The 19,994-nt window shown below is 31.9% G+C and overlaps 1 protein-coding gene and 1 long non-coding RNA gene across 10 annotated transcripts in view; one reads left to right on the top strand and one right to left on the bottom strand.

Annotated features, from left to right (window-relative positions):
• LOC109538268 (class A basic helix-loop-helix protein 15) overlaps positions 1-19,994 on the bottom strand; it is a 96,248-nt gene that overhangs the window by 22,660 nt on the left and 53,594 nt on the right. Inside the window, exons 1-2 of one of the 8 annotated variants that reach the window (XM_019905427.2) lie at positions 17,853-18,057; positions 5,643-5,692 (exon numbers count right to left, since the gene is read on the bottom strand). The exons of 2 other annotated variants lie outside the window; for them this stretch is intronic. The gene's annotated coding sequence lies outside the window, so the exon portion shown is untranslated. Of the gene's footprint in view, positions 1-5,642; positions 5,693-5,835; positions 6,193-6,229; positions 6,479-17,852; positions 18,058-19,994 lie in introns of those variants that run through there. 5 more of the 8 variants (XM_019905429.2, XM_019905435.2, XM_019905428.2 and 2 more) reach the window with 5 other exon arrangements.
• The window catches only part of LOC109538270, a 12,815-nt gene continuing 2,161 nt past the window's right edge, over positions 9,341-19,994 (top strand). Inside the window, exons 1-2 of one of the 2 annotated variants that reach the window (XR_007280970.1) lie at positions 9,341-9,435; positions 18,700-18,844. This is a non-coding gene — a long non-coding RNA (uncharacterized LOC109538270). Of the gene's footprint in view, positions 9,436-17,697; positions 17,756-18,699; positions 18,845-19,994 lie in introns of those variants that run through there. The other variant, XR_002172022.2, reaches the window with a different exon arrangement.

Here is a 19,994-nt window from a genome sequence, read left to right as displayed (position 1 = left end):
TGACAAACTTATAAACTATTGTAATATTGAGCTTCCACTTCAAACCAACTCAAATACGTAGATAATCCCGCTATACAGTACCTACTTACTAAAAGTGAGTTTGAGTCTGACTATAGTAGTTCAGTTAAAATCAAAGGGAAAGCTCTTGCATCCCATGGCAATTTTATTTATTTGTGCACGTGAAGTGTGCGAAATGTACTTTTCATTGGCAATTTCCCCTAAACAAATACATGTTGTAGAGAAATTGGTTTTGGGGTTAATTTTACGACTAGTGCGTTTCATCAAACTATGTACCTAGACCTGGCACAGATTTTGCAAATATTGACAAATCAATAGGCGGATTTTGTAAAATACGAGAAGCGGTTGAACTAATTGAATATCGTGCAATGATTTGTCGCTAATTGGAAAGTTCTCATTTCATGAAGTAATCTAGTTTGGAGTGTTTCTTGCTTAGTGGGGATTATTGAAATTTGGTTGTTTTAATAAAGTCCACGTTTACTTGTTAGCTGCATATGATTAATATTATGACACTGTAAAATTGTTACACGATTTTAACATTTTTAGTTCGATCAAACGTTTTTTATTGAAGCCATAAAAAGTCGAACAATTGGGATCGTATAAAGTTCGCATGTGGATTTGCTTCGTACCTATTTGTACATGATTGTAATTTTTCTACTGTTTTCTACTTACTGAAATTGGTGAGGTTTCTATCTCGTAGATAACAACGTTCGACTGAAATACTATTTCACATAAAATATTTTAATAACAAGATCCTACGATTGTAAAAACGGATTTGAAGCATCGAGAATGAAACACAACTGAAAATGAATTAGCATCTCTGCGAAATATTTTGTTTATCAAGCGATTGCATTTTACGATGAGCTTTATAGATGACTGAATTGAATTGAAAGTTTCAGCATCAAAAATCCCGATTTTATTTATTTGTCGTCGAATATGTATGTTTGATTGTGAGGGGCTGATTGTTACATGCTAAATTGAAAAATTCGTTTTACGTTTTGAATATTAATAATTTGCAGTAGGTATCGCGTGGGATATGACAATGAATTGAAGGATTTGCAGACTGTTTTTGAAAACAATTAATTTTATCACTTCTAATAAAATTGAAAACAGCATTTTGAATAAGTTCGATGCAGATGTTTAAGTTTAATCGCTATTAGTAATCATATTTTTGACATCGTTTGAACGAGGATCAAGGATCAGTATAAACATTAGTCTGAAGGAGAATCATAAACGTTTTAATTACTTTTTTTACAAATATAACAAATACTATTGTTCGCTTACAAGCTAAAAAAAACTTTTTAATTAATTATAAACATTTGTTTACCAAATACAGAATTATAAAACCCAATCCTGTAGTCACATAAAGATTCAATAGGCAAATCATTTTGTTAAAATTAAAGTAAGCTTAAGAATTACACTTATGTAAATAATAATGAGACTTGTAGGTAGTTATATTTTCTGCCGACACATTGCGGATTAGATCTAATATTGATCTCGATATTCCTCCAGCAATAATGGCACGACCGACAGATTCAATAACAGGAGAAGTGTTATTGTTTCCCGCATTTCACGATGCTGAAAAATCTATCTTTAAACTTGAACCTCTCGTTCTGATAACACATCACCGATAATGGATAAATGGAGGTTTTCAGTTGCTTTCCTATTGAAAACAGTATTTTTCTTGATATACAGAAATTGCGTTTGAAAACAGCATATGTACTAAAATGCAAAATGATATCGAGTAAATGATTATTATTGTTTTGAACATCAAAACAAACATGAGATATATTGCGCTTACACGTTTCCGATCTGTGTCGTTGATAAGTTTCGTTGCACATTTGGTTGCAAAATAAATCGAAATTATACGCACACATATTATTCAGAGTTTGCCCGAGGTATTTGAGATACTTTGAGGAAATATGACATATGAGGATGAATTTTAAGAAATATATATGGTTTTGCCTCTTTCTGAATTATCAAATGCTCGTGAACTTGTGAAAGATGGGGATATAAGCAGTTGATAAAGACTGAAGGAAGAATGATTCAATTACACTTTTGCAACCAGAGGAATTTTTTTAGGCAATTGACGAATATCCGCCAATACACTCCCTAATTCGACTTGCAAAAGAGTTATGCGAAGAAATAATGCTCCAAAATGTATTGAAGTTGTTGAAAATATTCCTAGTATTAGTACAAGAAGAATTTCTGCACTTACTGGACAAAGTAAGACCCCTGTGCATGTCACCTTTATCATTACCAAACCAACTGGTTCAAGATCTCCACCGGATATTCTCTAAAGAGTGTTTAAAGAACTTTTTTCTGTAACGAAGCGACGGTTACAAACCATTAGATGTACCGAACGTTTATAGAGAAGGCTTTATCGTTGCCGTAGGCTTTATCGAGGTTGAAGTTAAAGAGACATTCCTCTTCAAGTCAGACGAACAATGTTATTTTAACGTGATTGGTCTCCGGCCCATATTGTGAGAGCTATAACTAATTTTCTTAACAAAAATTATTTAAATTGATCAGCAGGTTGACCATCGCAGTCTCCAAATCTCAAGTCGTTGATCTTTTTTATGTGGGGATAAGAGCAAATATTTACTTATTCATTGGAAAATCCTAATAGCAAAAACCAACTAATCGGATCAATTCACACAGCGTTTCAAAATAATATGGAAGCCAGAACTGAGACCGAATAATTATGGATTGCGCAAGGAGTGTGGTCATATTGAGCAAATTAAGTAGGATTCATTATGTTGTCATTGGGGTTTTATTAAAATTATTTTTTTCTGAGTCACTAATACGACTTGTTACTTTCAATCCCTAGATATTTTAGAAACCGTTGAGAATTCAAGAAAAGTCAAAGGAATAATTGTTGTTTACAATTCGTCATAATTCATGTACGAATACCTCGGCGGATACTCCGAATATAATTTTTTTTATGAATTATGAATTTCTTGGTAGCTTATTTTCAATATGTTACGCTCGGTATTAATAATTATTTCAATATGAGACTCATTAATCTGACCATTTCGGAGATTTTCATGGCAGTGTAATGGAAAATGTGTGTCTAGATAGTTTTTGATCGATTAAATACTTTTCTTTTCTAAAATGCTTGAAAATCTATACAGCTTTATCTCCATAGAGAGTTGGAACTTCTTTCGTATTTCTCCATCTCGAATGATACAGTTGTCATTAAATCTTGAGACGGTTTATCCTCTATGCATCTCTAGCAAAAATGAATGTAGTTTTAGACACTCTTATTTTGTATAGTTTAGGCCCCTAATTCAGGGTTAGCATGCAGATTACATATTTCGTTTTATTCAAATTTTCGGTCTTTGGATCTAGAAAGTTTTCAATTTATGCTAGTCCCATTAAAATGGTGACCACTCTGTTTCAAATGATGTTTTTGGGTTAGTGATTTCTTTACAAACATATTTTTGTAAATCCAAAATGAAGTGGGAAATGTTATTATATATTTCCACAAAACGAGTAAAATTTTGGAAAAACATTTTGGCTTTTCGAGTTGGGGCTCTAATCAGGCATGTCTGGGAATTAATATCAATACTGTAATCGACGTACAATTCGATAGTCGATGGCTTTCTGAACTTTAACATCTTCCAAAATTAATCGGTATTCATTTTATCAAATGCAAAACTAAAACTCTTTTAGAAAATACATTATTAAAAGTAAAAAGTAATTTCAATAGGCAGAATTCGGGTAGTCCATATGGTTTATTTGGTGCGGATGTCCAGTTCGATGTTATTAAAGGATGCGGCAAAGCTATTGGAATAATGGCTAACAGGAAATGTGTTAGCAATGATCAGCTAAATCAGTTTGAGTTTTGTAAAGCGAAATTAGGTGTGGCTGACTATTGCCATGCTGATTGACTAACAAAGAGCAAACATTTTTCCATGTTTGGAGCATTAGGTATATTTAAAAAAATTGTGGAGGCTTCAAACAATACATAATTTGTCTACTATTGAAGCAAAAATATCAATCTCCTACCATCACTATGTGTGTATTTTAAACAAGACTGCCATCACCAGTCAAATGAACATGTATAACATTACATATAAAAATGTTTGCCGTTGCCGTAAAAGCCTTCATAGTATGTATAACATTATTTAAAAAATCCACTACAGTAATAGCACATGTGAAATCAAAGGAAATATGAATATGTGATCATTTTATTGTTAAGTTTTAAGCCTTTCTTAAAGTTCAACGCCTGGATTATAAGGAATTCCAGATTACTACGGCGATTATGTTATTCTCAATTAACTTAACTCGGCAATAAAAGTCCTTTGTTATATCGAAAATGTATTTAAAAGCTTTGGCTCTCCCACGAAGCGTTTTGTTTTCAAATCATCAAAGTAAACTTGCATGTAAAGTGGTAAATGGAATTATTCTAACATTTACAGAGGGCCGAAGCTGTACAGAATGAGAAACGGGAGTCACTGCAATGTTTTCTTTAGCAATAATAAAATGAACAACATGTTTTCCTTTAATGTTTGATTAAAATGCTGGGGTACGAACATGCTTTGTGACAAGGAAAATTGCTAATGAAATAACAACTTACAACCTTTAAGAGACAGTCAATGATATTTCTAGTAATACGCAAGAAAATACGTGCTTTTGCTCACAGACATTTTAACCGTTCGGGTTTTTTGCTTTATTAACAGTAGAGGTAAACCGCTTTATAAGTAAAATTCTAATTTTTATTAGTTTAGTAATTATTCTAAAATCTCAGACTTAGTACATTTTAGTTAACTCAATATTTTTTTGTTTTTTACGGTTGACACGCACATAGTTAAGCAGCTGAGAAAGTTATGATCAGATAAATTTGCATGGCTTTGAGCCGTTTTTGAATAATCAGCTAACTATTAATAAGTAAAAAGTCATAAACGAACAGTTTCTATAGCTAATGATAGAAATAAATCATGTAACATAAACAATTGCTTAATTTAACCGGCGATATAAAAACCGCTAAAGGACGGGATTTGTCAAAGGAAACGGCCCAGCCCGTTAATTCTCAATGTTTACTGAATGAAACTGTGCCCGTTACTCCTACATCTTAACAAAAACAACAGTCGAAAGCTAATGAATTGAATGGAAAAGCCATGAAAAACTTTTTGAGATTCCAACAATACTTTCTGTCGCTTTCCATCGACCTGTTTTGGTTGCCTGTGAACTAGGGATAAGGGTGTATTGATTTTGGATTGTTTTTTTACATTGACTCAGTAGCGTGTAGGGAATAGTTAAAGTAATAGAAGTCATTAAGAGACGCCTGTTTAGTTAGGAGTTGGAGAAAATTGCAAATATAAACAGTAGTTTCAAACGAAGTGAATTGATGTTCAAAATCGTAAGGTAATATGAAAGGTACCTCAAGCTTTCTTAGCTAGTCATTTAAATATCGAAAACAATTGTATTTAGTTTAGTGTTGCGAAGCAGGCTCCAGGTGAATGTCCGCTAAAAGTTGGTGAACATTTTAATGAAACAAATGGGCGCAAAGACCCCTCGAGCAAGCAAGCAAAATAGTAAAATTTAGAGCCAATTTTTCCCTAGTTTAAAGTAATCGTTTTTGTAAATATTGGACACCTTTTGCTTTCATGCTTACTTACTTGCCGCTATCCGACGAGGAAACGTCCATACGAATAGCAGCTTCACTTACCTGCAACAAAAAACATAAAATAATTATATAAAAAGTTCAGATAGATACACTATTTGCTTTTTGAGCACATAATTAGTAGTTCAGCTGTTGCAATTTGCTAGTAAAGTTGAATACATATGTCACCCCCATTTTTTCCCACTCACTTTAGTATTTGTTGAGCGCATTTAATCATTTATATTCAGAAGAGGCATCCGTAACTGCCATACTGACAACACAATCATTTTCTGAAGGCATTCTAGTAACTGCTATACAGCTGACATACCAGAAAAATGATAAGGCACTTTGACGGATTAGAATCGCGATGATGCTGTAAGAACATTGTTGCGGGCCGCTTCTGTTCGTTAGATAATAATTTTTCTGCTAGCGTAACTTCTGAGCTTAGAGGTTAAATAGAATCTGGGTGGAGATGGATTTTTTGTTCCAGCAAAAGGGGACATGATTTAGATTGAGCAGCGGAAGCTGTGATCTGAAAATATGTAAACGATGTGAGCTTTCACATCAAGCTAGTTGAATCAAATATTTGAAAATGTCACATACCAGATAAATTAAGCTTTGTGTAGACAATCAAGATCAACTAGTTTCTCTTACACGAACTGAGTAGCGAGCGTTTTTTTAGGCAAACATTAACAATAGTTAATTTGATTGAAGATGAAAGATCTATGTTCCTTTGTTAAACCACATCGTTTCGCTGTTTAAAGATGTAATGTGTGATATCACTAATTAAATATTTTCCTCGCGTTAAATAAACTTATCGTGCATAACATACTACTGATACTGATTCGAACCTATTCCAAGTGTATGTGGGACTTATTGATTTGATTAAGGTGCTTCAACTCGAAACACGTCAGCAATCGAATTAGAAAACAAAACTAACCTTGTTTATTCTATGTAGTGAAGTGTGGTTTCTACGAAATACGACAATTCAATGTTTTCTCCATTGTTATTAGTCAATTTGCTTTAACATTTTATTAATAAGCGTAATCGCAAATTTATGAAGTCCGACAGGTTTTGATGCTGCCCTACAAACCCAAAAACCTTCTTTAAGCAGATCCATTTTCGCATCCTATAGGCAAGCATGGGGTTAAATCTAATACGCTTATGTTTTTCAGGCAAACCCAAGCCACTTTTTGAACTTCCATCGAAATTTTGTATTCAGAGATCGCGCGCACAGTAAACGGAACGCACATAGAATAATAATAATTTAGCCAAATGTTATACAGCTGACAGAAAACAGGAGATGGAAAAATATTGCTAAAGAAGTAATACGAACACGGCATTTTATGGGGCCATTTGCGTTATAAATCTCAACACTTTCTCCACTTGATGGAATCTCAGTTGACACTGATGAAATAAAAATGAAAAAAGTGTGAAGCGTTGTCTGACAGCCCAAGTCATCCCCAATTTCGCTGCTCAGGACCTCGCTCTTCAGCAGGATTTGCGGGATTGAGAAGGACGCCCTTAAGAGGGAGATTTGCAAGCGTTACGTACGACAAGGTCAACATTTCGCATAAAAAGTTGAAATACTGTCTAAAAAATCGCGAAAATTTATGCAGCGCAGTTTGTCCGAAAATAGACCTAAATTCCTGTATAGATCGTTTGAATGGAGTTGAACTGTGAGGAATAGATTGCAACCTGAATAAACGAGAAATTTATAGAGAAATGAATGGCTGGCTTGACGCTTGATGGAATTCGGGAGCGGTTTTCTATATTTTTTGGTTATTTTCATCAAGAAATCAATATCTTGGAGCTTTGAAAGTTCGTGAAACATTTACCCTTGCTGCGCTGATCTTCCTCGGAACCAATAACAGTTACTTTAAGTTCTGAAGAGCACATTTTAAAACGTACCCACAAATGTACCATTGAGATCAAAAACATATGAGACTGTAAACACATTTGCCACTGCGCTTCTTCATAAAAATATAATAAATTTTCCCATTAGGAAATTTGCGTAATTTCATGAAAATTTTGTAATGCTTAAATGGTAACGGTTAGCTGTATTAGTAGTAGTTAGGGATGGTCATAACACTCTGTGTCCCCGTCAACTGTGGTGTCCCATCAACCAGAGGAAGTTCAGTTAAAAGATTGACAAAAAGAAGATTATACAATTTTTCAAGACTTTGACAAACTTGTTTCATCACAAAAAAACACCGTTATATTAGTACTTCTGTTTCATGTGAGAGATTATTTTCCAAAGCGTGTGCCATCATTCACGAGCCAAGAATTATTCTGAAATGTTAATTAATTTTTAAATGGAAATTAGCTTTTTAATAATTCTCGCACGCAAAGCATATATTTTATTTAAACCACTCGATTTTATTATCAGTTTCTTCCTTTAAGCAGTTACTTATGTCTCATGTTTTGTTTTTAGAACATATTATGTTTAGTTTACCAATAAAAAAAAATTGTTCTTTTTTAAATAAACTATATCATTATTTCTCATCACTATTTCTACCATCATCATTGCGAATTTTTATTGGAAAATTTAAAAAGTAACAAGTTACTTTTGGGATCGCATTTTGTAACCTACTACCAAAGTAAAACTGCAACGTTGTAATCTATATGTAAAAATAACCGTTTAGCACACCTCTACTAGTACTACTAGCTGAAACTACAACTTTTAAACCTTATTTGGTCCTAATTAAGTTAAGACTCTTAACGCTCAACCTTATTAAAAACAAATTGCTCAATTCTCCCCACGTAAACTATTTAAAGTAGGTTATTTGCCGAACTATTATCAGTAAGAATTTAGATTAGAAAGAATAGAAATAAAACATTGCAAAAGTTGCTGAAAACTATGCTTTTTTTGTGGAAAAACGATGATACAATAATTTAATTTAAAAAATGGGGCCGATATTTGTTAACAAATTTATAAGCGTATTTTGCGGTTACTTTCCTTATGATCTTATGCAATGTCGAACATGCATAAAGTTTGCCTTTCTTGTGGAGACTCTAAATAGATCCAATCGACTACACGAGAAACGTTTGGAATCCATGATGTGTTGTTTGTTTATTACAACCAAACTCATTTTTCTGTAGAAGTGAAAGCAGCCAAAGAAAGTGCTAGTGGCCGCAACTTAACATCTGATAGTTGAAGTGAAACTGAAGCCGTTACTGATAAGCCACAATTAAGATTTTTTTTGGCAGATACAAGCCCCAGAACGGGGCAGGGACAACACTTACACTCACACTTACGAAACACAAGGGTTTCGAATAGATTATTTTTCATCACAAACTTACTCCAGCTTGCAGAATCTGTGCGCCATGATATGAAATCCAAACACTATTGTCAACAATGAAAACTGATGTTGTTAAGTGAGGTTATACAGAGAAGCTGAGCAGTATCAAGCATATGCAGGTAATTATTTAGTTGTTTTGGATACACAAGTGGAAAAGGAAATTTTGAAACATTTATTTTCTCCCACCAAGGAGTGACCAATCTGATCAAATTTTTATAAGTAGAATGACTTCTATTGTTGTTGTTTTATTTTTGCATAAATAACAAGTAATCAAATACTATGAAAAGTATCAGAAGAAGAGCGATCTTATACGAGTATGTCATACGCAACAACTTTTCAACAGCAAGCAATCAGAATTTTATCAAACGCTAATCTAATTTTCATGTGTCAAATACTTTAGAATTATTCAAATTATGTACGCGTAATTTGTATTAAAGTGTAACAAGAAATCACATTTTATATCCGAATGATAAGAAACTTACCATGTTATACAGGATGTCCACAAAGGTTAGTATAAATTCACCTACACATCCCTTAGCCAAATATATTTCAAACATTTTAAATCCCCTAATAAATAACACAACTTCCTATATTAAAAATTCTGAACATTTTTTACAAAAATTATCAGACATGTTGTTAGTCTATTCACTAACGTTCCTGTTGACACAACTTTAAATATTATCAAGCAAAAATTAGAAAATGACGTCGATCTTAAGGAACGCACACAACTAAGCACTAACACCATTATTATTAAACTTTTAACTATATGTGTAAAGTCAACTTATTTTCAATACAATGATAATTTTTATCAACAATCTTTTCGAATGGCTATGGGGTTGCCCCTATCACCTTTTTTCGGTAATTTATTTATGGAAAATATGGAATCAACTTATCATTAATAATTACAAATTTAAACCAATAATTTGGTGGCGTTATATTGATGATATATTCTCCATTTGCGGAAATGGCGAACAAAAGCTTGATGAATTTTTATCTTATCTGAACAATAAAGAACCAACCGACCAACCAAGAAAAATTTTAGAAGTAGTTAAAAATCTCGATTTAACTATTGCAAATTTTTAGAAGTATCTAGTAGAAAATCTCGATTTAGCTATTGAAAAATTTTAGAGGTAGTTAAAAATCTCGATTTAGCTATCGAAAAATTTTGGAAGTACCTAAAAATCGCAATTTAGCTATTAAAAAATGTTAGGAGTGGTAGTTGAAAATCTCGATTTAGCTATTGAAAAACTTTAGTTGAGTTCACTATTGACAAAGAACAAAATCACCAAATTCAGAAAAATTTAGACAATTTCGAAACCCTGGTCTATATAATTTTCAATCATACTTACATATTTTTCATGTAATTACTTACATATTTTTCATGTAATTACTTACATATTTGTCAATTATTGATAATTTTTTTAAAATAATTACTTCACTAATTGGAATTTTCTCTTACCGCTTGAGCCTAAGTGTGTCGCAGGATACCCTCTAGGTGATAGTTTTTAATTGCCTTTTGATAAATAATTCATTCTTATTGCGAGATAAGAGCACTGTTTATCAATCTGTAATAAAAGACTGAAGAAATTCTGTATTTTTTAAAGACAAAAATTTCTTCAGGCGAAATACCCAACAAACAGTCTGTAAAAACATGTAAGAGCCTCATGCTGGCTTTACTTACACCTCATCAATGTTGCGGAAACAGTATTATGGCATAATTTTCTTTCCCATTTCCCATTCGCTAAAACATCCTATTTAATTAATATGACAACGAACAATGGCTTCTCTTTGTGTAATATGAAATCTATTAGTATCTTGGAACGGGCTCATGAAGCGAATGTGTCTAAAAGATAATTACGACACATTTGCCTGAAAATAATACTTAAAATTGATAGACCGTAACAGAGATTTTGTCTTATTGTTGCAATAGCTTTGCCGATTTATATCTTTACTTTTGCAGAGCGCAACCACAACGTAAATTAACTCTTATAGAAGAAGATTTCAGACGCAAAATTTTGTGTGTGTGTGTGTGTGTGTCTTTCAATACTAGTAACGATAATATTTTCTCAACATTTGATTTCACAGTTCCGAGTCAAAAGGCAGCAGCTTCCCAGTATATTCAAATACATTACGTTATGGGATAGCCAAGCGATTGAAACCGGTCGTATTAAAATAAGCAGTCATTAATTTAAGAATTATTTTTCAAACGAATTAGCCGGATCTTCAGTAAAAGCTAAATTAGAACAAGGATACACTTTTCAGGTTATGACATAACTGATCCAGTTCAACCCGTTTGGGAAGCTACATCTTAATTAATGATCTACATTAAAAGTTACCATTTTGACTAATTTAGAAGCGTGCTTGCCATTTGCATAAATATTCAAGATGTGATCATCAATTATAACATGAGATAAATCATGTTGTAAATTAAAAGTGTAAAGTATAACCTTAAAAAGTATTTAATCCAGGAGTAGTAAGTGAGAATGTCACTTGAAATTTTGCTTTGAGGCTCTTACAGAAGCAACATTTTGCTTATAGAACAATGTTGGAATCCGGTATTTTAAATATTATCTTATCACTTTAAGAATGCCAAAATACATTACTACATTGCAATAATCAATCATGCTTCTTAAAAATACTTGGTTTTGAATTCCTGGAGTTTTCGTGATAATTCAACATAAATCAATGAATGGCATTTAAACTATGCGTAAAATAGGCGGAATCATAAACAGTCAACCAATAGAAATTATTTCAGCTGCTGATATTGAAGGAAATAAGCGAAAATAATTAAAACAGATGTTTATGCTATTAATAGTTGTTGAGCAGATATACACATCAGTGTGGCTAATCTTGCGTAAAAGATAGAATCTCTTTTAAAGAAATTAAACTGCTATTCCCCTTCAACTACCTTACCGTCTTATTAAATATGAAATTAAATTTAATTAATTTGAAGCAATATTGTACCTTATGATTGTGAATGCAATGTTTTATTAATTCGGCTCCTCTTTAAAAACCATCTACCAAGTAAATTAACAAAAAATGCAAATACATAAATTTATCCTCATTGACTATTCCCTAGCAACTGATATTAAGAAACTTATTTTTCTACAAAAGCATTGAATGAATACCCATAAATATTAGGTCCGACCATAATGCATTATTGAACATTGTTCGTTATCTTTACGACTTATCGAAATAACTGTTATAGTTAATGTTGCAAAAACGACTGAATTTCGTCACTAGCGTAATACCTCGGTTCTGTTTAACCGATTTTTTATGCATTCCGCATAATCATGAAACCAGAATTAATTGATGTTGGACGTTTCTGCAATTCCGATTGGGAACTCGTTTGGAATTAGGCGAGGAAGCGACCAATTGAAATGTTTCATCAATCGATGAAATGGAGCAATAGAAATTCATTAGTGATGAAATGATGAACTTATATTTTGAGATCTAAAAAAATGAATTAAACAAAAGCCACAACGTACACTGATTACAACAATTTCAGCAAATTACTATTTGAGAAAATTATTTAATGCTTGTTACAAAAAACGTGTTAATTTATTGCTTTTTCCAATAAAAAACGTACAAAATATATAGTTACGATAGGAAGTAATTTATGTGTTTTTCTTGCAAACGTTTTATCTGAAAAGTGAGTTGCATATTTTAGTCCTTATTTTAGCCAGCGATGCAACTTCATTTTGTTTCCTATTTTCACACAAGGATCTTAGTTAAATTTATTTCAATCTAAATGATTCATAAATTACATACCTATACTGATCTACACACTTATTTCAAACAAAAACTAAACTAATTTAAGTTATTATTTTGATTCACTTATACACAGCAACTTATTAACATAAAGGCTAACATCGAAAATGCTAAACATCTTGTTTTTTATAATATCATTTGCATTGTGAAATCCGGTTAGTTTTCTACAGATGTAAAAACCCACAGACGGTGTTTCTACATATGGGACACTGAGTCGGGTATTTTTCACTATTGTTTATGTATGGGCTTTACATTTTCCCGTCTCGATAAAATAATGTTTGTTTAAGCACACAGTAATTTTTCTTCGAATTATTATTAATTGGCTTAATTTATTTCCATATATTTGCCAGTCTGTCTACAAGCAAGATAATGACCGCTTCTTAAGACGTTATTACAGATAACGAAAACGAGATTATTTTCATTAATAGACTGGACTTCACAAATATTATTGTGATACAAATATACAAAGCTTGAGATTGAACAAGTCGACATTTACCCAATTTAAAAATATATGAAAGCAATGTTAAAATGTTTTAATTGACATTAGCATTGTAACTAAGTAAGCATACAATTTAAAAATATACGTTTTATATAAATTGCAATATTTTTTTCCTCTTTACACATACATAACCATTATAACTGAAATTACCATTGCAAAATCTAAGTTATGCAAAACAGTTATGTGCTGATAAATAATTCTTTAGAAAGGTCAATTGTCAATAATTATTGTTATTCTTGCTACATGTTTACAATAATAAATATATTTTTACATTTACTTTTCGAAACTACATGTGCAGTTAAGTGGGTTTCGATTTTGAAATTCAGTGATATATAGGGCGACCGGTACACAACCATTCTGTCGCTAGCGTCTGTAAAATTAATATTTTTAAAGCGATTTTAGAATTAACCACTTGGCGAGGATGCATATTTGAAACGGTTTCAATTTGCTAATAAATGTTATTAAGTAACGCTCCAAAGTTTCAAAGACGAAATATCACATTTGAGATATATTGAGATAAATACGATTTAAAATATAATTCCTGTTTTATTGATGAAGGCTTAGCGTTCCAAATTAACTTCTTCATATGTATTTAAGAGTTTTAACGCTCATATGTTGGACGTTTTTATGGGTAGAAACTCAGATCTTTGAAGTAAAATCACTTAAGATAAAAATATAACAATAATTAAAAACAAGTAGGTAATTATTTTTTTTATATTTACAAGGTGTTATAATTCTAACGGTTACTTATGGGACAAGCACTTGCAAATAACTCGTCGTTTTGAACCAGAAAATACTTGGAACTCGTAGAACTGCGGGTTTTATGCTTGACATTTTTAAGGAATTGAAATTTGCCTTCAAAATTAGTCAAAGTAATAATAGCTATGATATGCATGTGTTTTTATGGATTACATGCAAGAGTATATTACCACATATCTGATTCAGAATAAGATCTTTATAACTGCGGTTGCATCTTACTCTCTTACATCACTTTCTAACTCAATAAACATGATTGTTTTATTGCATGCAGTTTTGAAAAATTGTTAAACATTGCCTGATGATGACTGAAAATCGAAACTTTGTACACTTGTATGAGAAACGTTTTACTTATTTACATATAGCAATATAAGACTTATACACATAGCAAGTTACAGCGAAAATGAATGCTCAACCCCGTATATGCTAAAACATCAGCATAAACCAAAACRCAATTATGAAAAGTTGTCAAAAATAGCTTGATGATAACAGAAAATCGAAATATTCTCCACTTATTGAAGGAACTTTTGTCTAAAAATGTGATCAAAGTTGGCTTTTTCATTGGCAAAGTTTTTTGCCTCACGCGTTAACGAATAAATGGGTCCTAAACTCCGGTCTGCAAAAACTACCAAAAAAACCAGGCGAAGCTTTGAAAATGTTTGCGATGACTAAAAATCGAAACTTTATCCATTTATAGAAGGGCGTTTGCTCTAAAAAATCCATTCAAAATGGACTTTTCACCTGGCAAGTTGCATTGGAAATCACTGCTAAATGCCGCCTGCAAATACAAGCTCGTAAAACACACGCAATTTTCAAAAACTGTCAACAAAGGCCTGATGATGACTGAAAGTCGAAACTTTTTGCACTTATAGAAGAGACTGTGCCCTACAAAATGGATTCAAAATTGACATTTTCAATTCGCCGGATAAACAGGAACTAAATCTTAGACTCTAGTCTGCAGAGCACCACAAAAACCAGAAGCGCTTCTGAAAAATTGATGAAAATTGCTTGAATACAACCAAAAATCGAAACGTTGCGCAATGATTGAAGGGCTTTGCTCTAAAAAACTCTCGTCCAACATTGACTTTTTCACCTAACAAATTACAATGTAAATAATTGGCAATGCCTGCAAAAACAACCTCGTATGCCAACTCCAATTTTGAAAAATTGTCAAAAACTGCGCAATGACGACCGAAAATTTAAACTTTGTCCACTAACAGAAACAAACGTACTCCAATAAAAGCAATAAAAATTGACTTTCTTAATTCACAAGCTATCGGGGAAATAAACGCTCAACTTTAGCTTGTAAAATCCACCACAAAAACGTTAGTCAAAAAATCTTCAAAATTTCCTGTCGACGGTTAAAAATTTAAACTTTTACAAATTATAAATTAGATTTTGCCTAAAAAAATTAATGCTAATGTTCTCACGTCTTTAGTTTTTGAATAAATAAATATTAAACTCCGGTCTGCAAAAAGAACTACGCAAACCAAATGMACTTTCAAAACATTTTCAAAAATTGGCTGATGATCCAAAATCGAAACTTTGTTCAACAAATTGCATATAAAACTCTTAAACTCCGGCCTGCAGAAGCCACCTGAAAAACTCGACGCGATTTTGAAAAATCCTTAAAACTGGTCTGATGATGACTTAAAATCGAAACTTTTTCCACGTATAAAACAGACATCGCGCAACAAAATACGAGCAAAAGCGAATCTCTTACTGAGATTTTACAAAAACGAAAAGCGATTTTGAAAAATTGTTAAAAGTTGTCTGATGATGATTGTTTTCATCTAGAGGGGCACGTGGATCTACAAATTACAACTGAAACTAACTTTTCACCTTGAAAATTACACAGGAAATGAACGCGTAAAAAAAGAAGTAAGAGATTTCAAAAGTAACGTAAGAGATTTGGGTCTAATGAAGAGGTCATCATTGAAAGAAACGCATATTTTGAGGACCTCTCCTTTGTTATTGGGAATTTTCAATTACATATAAACATTATTTTACAGTCCATATATTGTCTTTTATAGTATAAAGAAATACCTATTTATTAGGAAACTACATTTTAAATTTTTTGGACAAAATATATCATATTGTTGCGTGTTTATCTAATCAATATCAATAGAGACCAGTTATAAACTTCATATAAACATTTAGTAGTATAAGTATTTAGAAATTTTTCATAAATAAAAATTCCTCAAATTAATTACTAATACATAAGTGGAAATAAGCAAATCATATACTCAAAGGAGAGAAATAGTAAAAAACAGCGTTAAAAAAAATACTGAGACACAGATCACATACACTGATGGCAAAAATTACACTGCGAGCGAAACAAGCAATCAAAGTAGTAAGAAGCTAAGACACGTGAAGCAAGTAGTTAAAAGAGAGATGTGGGCTTATTTCTCACTTTTTGTAACATCTAGACAAAATTCATGTACCTAACTAAAATTCATGTTTTGTAAACAAAATCGTCAGATATTCAATTAGATTGGAACTTATGTAAAAATCATTTCATGTTATTGTTGAAATATTGACTTATTGTCTCATGTATGAAAGTTTTAGTATTAATACCGTAACACAAAAAAATATAATTTCTAAATTGCTTTCAAGTAGCACACGTTTGTAAAAACTCAAACTAACAAATTTCGTACGATATTGAATTGACGTTCCAAAGGCGTTTTGAGATTACACAAAATGTATATAAATCTCCGATATGTATGTCGAAACCCCCACTGCGATATAATTATACCATTTGTGCCGGAATAATAAATCATGACACCAGGCAATTTGACCACTTGTAAAGATAAATTCAATTTTAGTACGTTATCGATAGACACGCGCATTGTACAAATGTTTCACTAGCATATTTCAAATAAAATATATATATACAATAATTATTAATTTACTTCAACAAGCTTAAATCAGCCGGGAATTTAATTTAATGTCCACGATCCAACATATCGCTAATTGTCAGAAAGGAGAAATGTTACTGATATTGAGTTAGAATTTGGAATTTAAAGAAATACTCAGCAAAGGATTATTCTGGAAAAAAATTACTTTCAGTTTGTAGGCATATTTAAATTAATTATGATTTCCCGATTAAGATTTGGAGCTGGTGGTTCAGTGAGAAATGAGATTACCACATTAAGTTATCATCATTCAACTTATTTATAAACGTATTGCACCTTGTCTTTTGCGACTCTGTTCTTTCTTTATTTATCACTGCAGTTGTTTGTTCATGGTGTGTAGGTATTTACATGTTCGGTTTAACCTGATCTCAACCGCAACTTTAATTTGCATAATGACAAACGTACTATTTGATTGTAAGCACCGTTCTACAATTTAATTTCACTTCACGTTTTTTCAAGAGCTGTTATTGCAATACTCCAGGTCGTATAATCTTTACAACCAAATGCGATGCATTAAGATGGATTTTATAAAATATGAAGAAAACCAGTTTAACTTAAATAATTGTCTATCGATTTTTACTTAGTATTTCAAGAGTGTGTTTAGAGGCATTTCTTTAAAACCAAGCTGAAAACTTGAGGACTAATCTTGAAACGCCGTTTGCTAATTGCGACTTATTCTTTATTAACCCATCGGCCTTGTTTATGTTCCATCTATATATTCACTATCTAAGCTTTATGTATGAAAATCCCCAAGTAGATTACTAAGTTTAGGTTATCGATTACTATTCTAAATAAATTTATCACTTAAACAAAAACATTCGTCTCTTGAATAAACCGAACACCGTTTTCAAGAGCAAGAATCCAAGTCAAGCTTAGAAAATAATAGGTATGTATAATCTCCATACACTTGTTATGCCTAATTACAAAATTGTTCATTCAACTAAACACATTAAAGTTCTACTGAGAAATCTAGCTGCACTTACCGAAAACAACTTAATATTCAGCCAAGTAAGAAAATTATCGTTCCACTAACACACTTATTGTCATTTGAGCATTCTCGAAGTGAACTGCAGTGGTTTAGAAAAACAAATCACTTTACACAAACACAGCAGTCTGATAGCCCTCTCACCCGAACAAACTGACACTGGCAAAGTAAAATAATTCAAAAGTTAATCGATTAATATTTACCAAACATTCGTGTCTAACAATGTATTATCGAAATTATATGTTTTATTATAATAAGATAAATTATTCAGCTGATAACACTGGCAGCAATCTTTAAGAAGCAGGAGATTAATGATTACGTCAAGCCATTGAAAATTGCATACCTAGTTGAGATATGAGAATATATGTTTCAAGATGTTTTTTCCATGATTAAAATTTATCTCAATTGTAGTTATTATCACGAATTTAAATTAATTATCACGGAATTCTTCCTGCGACCGAAACAGGAAATTGATAGCTGAATAGCGAACCCATCACTGACGATGAACAATTCTAATATGGCATTGAATCATATGCGGTATTTTATTAAGTCTTGTTTTCATAATTTCAACTTAAATAAATTACCACTTATGACTTGGTAAAGGTCTTCCTAGAAGCATCAGTTAGTTATGATATTTTCTAGAATCAACAATACTGTATAGTTAGTTATACATTAGAAATTTTAACTGGGAATTTTCGCTAAATAAATAAGGCTTAAAGGCGATAACCTTTGAAGTTAAATTGATGTATTATTTAATAAGCATTTGTATTTATGTTGAGTAATTATGTTTACTAAATGGCTTATGTTAGCAATTTACTATTTTTGAAAATCATCACACTTTTTAGGATAACGACTTTATAAATAAGCGTTCTAGATGTGAATATATTGACGGCCAACTACGCGGAGGTTCAAGGCAACGAAATCTTATTAGACCTCTTCTCAATTTTTTACCACAACACTTATCGGAACTTTTGTTGAGAAATTAATAAGGTAACTAAAGGTAAATATTTTATTGCACACCCATGGTGATATAAAAGAAAATAATGTTTTTTATCGGGATTTGATTCAAAAAATTAAAGACGTATTGTATTTACTACTGAGGGGGAAGAGTACCTTTCAATCTAAAGAACTTCTTCATCTTGCCAAATGTTTAGGCGTATTTCTAAAGCCCAAATTTCAACTGAGCGATTCGATGAGGGCCTTGCCACTTCACCAAAAGTATCAAAGCCTCTACACAGAATGTTTCTGAAAGGTGTAGAAAAGTGCTATTACATATTTCTGAGGCTGAAATATGGAGATCTATCCAATATGCCTACATCGGTTGAACACACTGGAATAATTGCTTGGGGCTAAATTTTATAAAATAATTTTTACGATGTATTAATCTTCCTATTTATTTAACTTCCCATTGCCGTTATATCGTGAAATGATGCAATTAATTTTCTCAGATCAGATATCTCAAAAACGAATGGACAAATCAACTCGAATCGAGTACATATACCGTTTTCGGCCAAGAGATGTTCTACAATAATAATTTCTAAGTAAGGAAAATACAGGGTGATTCAAAATTGGCGTCATTCCTTTTACGGGGTAATAGGTGCTGACTTGGAAGGTACGAGAAAAATATTGAAATTAATTTTTTTCGATAATTTCTAGAAGATATTAACAGTTGAACATCGAATTTCAACTTTGTTATTAAGCATTATTTTGAAAGTGTTCCATGTTTAATTGGTAGCATATTAGAATTTTTAAGCATTCAAAAAGAACAATTACGATATTTGCTTCAAATTACGAAAAATTTTTATATTAAAAAAGTTCTTTTCTACAATTTTTTGATGGAAAGTCAAAACGGCAATGATGTTTTTTGTCACTAACAGATAGTTACAGGTAGATAGCCCGGGTCAATAATAACAATAATTTGTTAAACTGTGACTTAGTTTGAATTTCCTTTCGCCAATTTGCGGATATGCGATTAGTTCGGGAGAAATGCTACAGTAACAAAGCAGAAGCTGAAAGAACTCACACCAACAAAGAGCGAGGAGATTGGTTCCAGGAAGATAGTAGACGACAATATACTTATGTTCGGCTTCCAGACATAGAGGAACAAATATTAGACATAATTGCAGAAGAGCCTTTCAGG

This window comes from Dendroctonus ponderosae, unplaced genomic scaffold (assembly GCF_020466585.1).
Source record: "Dendroctonus ponderosae isolate FM_Combo_2020 unplaced genomic scaffold, Dpon_F_20191213v2 Dpon_F_20191213_2, whole genome shotgun sequence".
Classification (NCBI taxonomy): Eukaryota; Metazoa; Arthropoda; class Insecta; order Coleoptera; family Curculionidae; genus Dendroctonus; species Dendroctonus ponderosae.
Note: the sequence above shows the minus strand (reverse complement) of the source record. Positions and strands in the feature narration are given on the sequence as shown.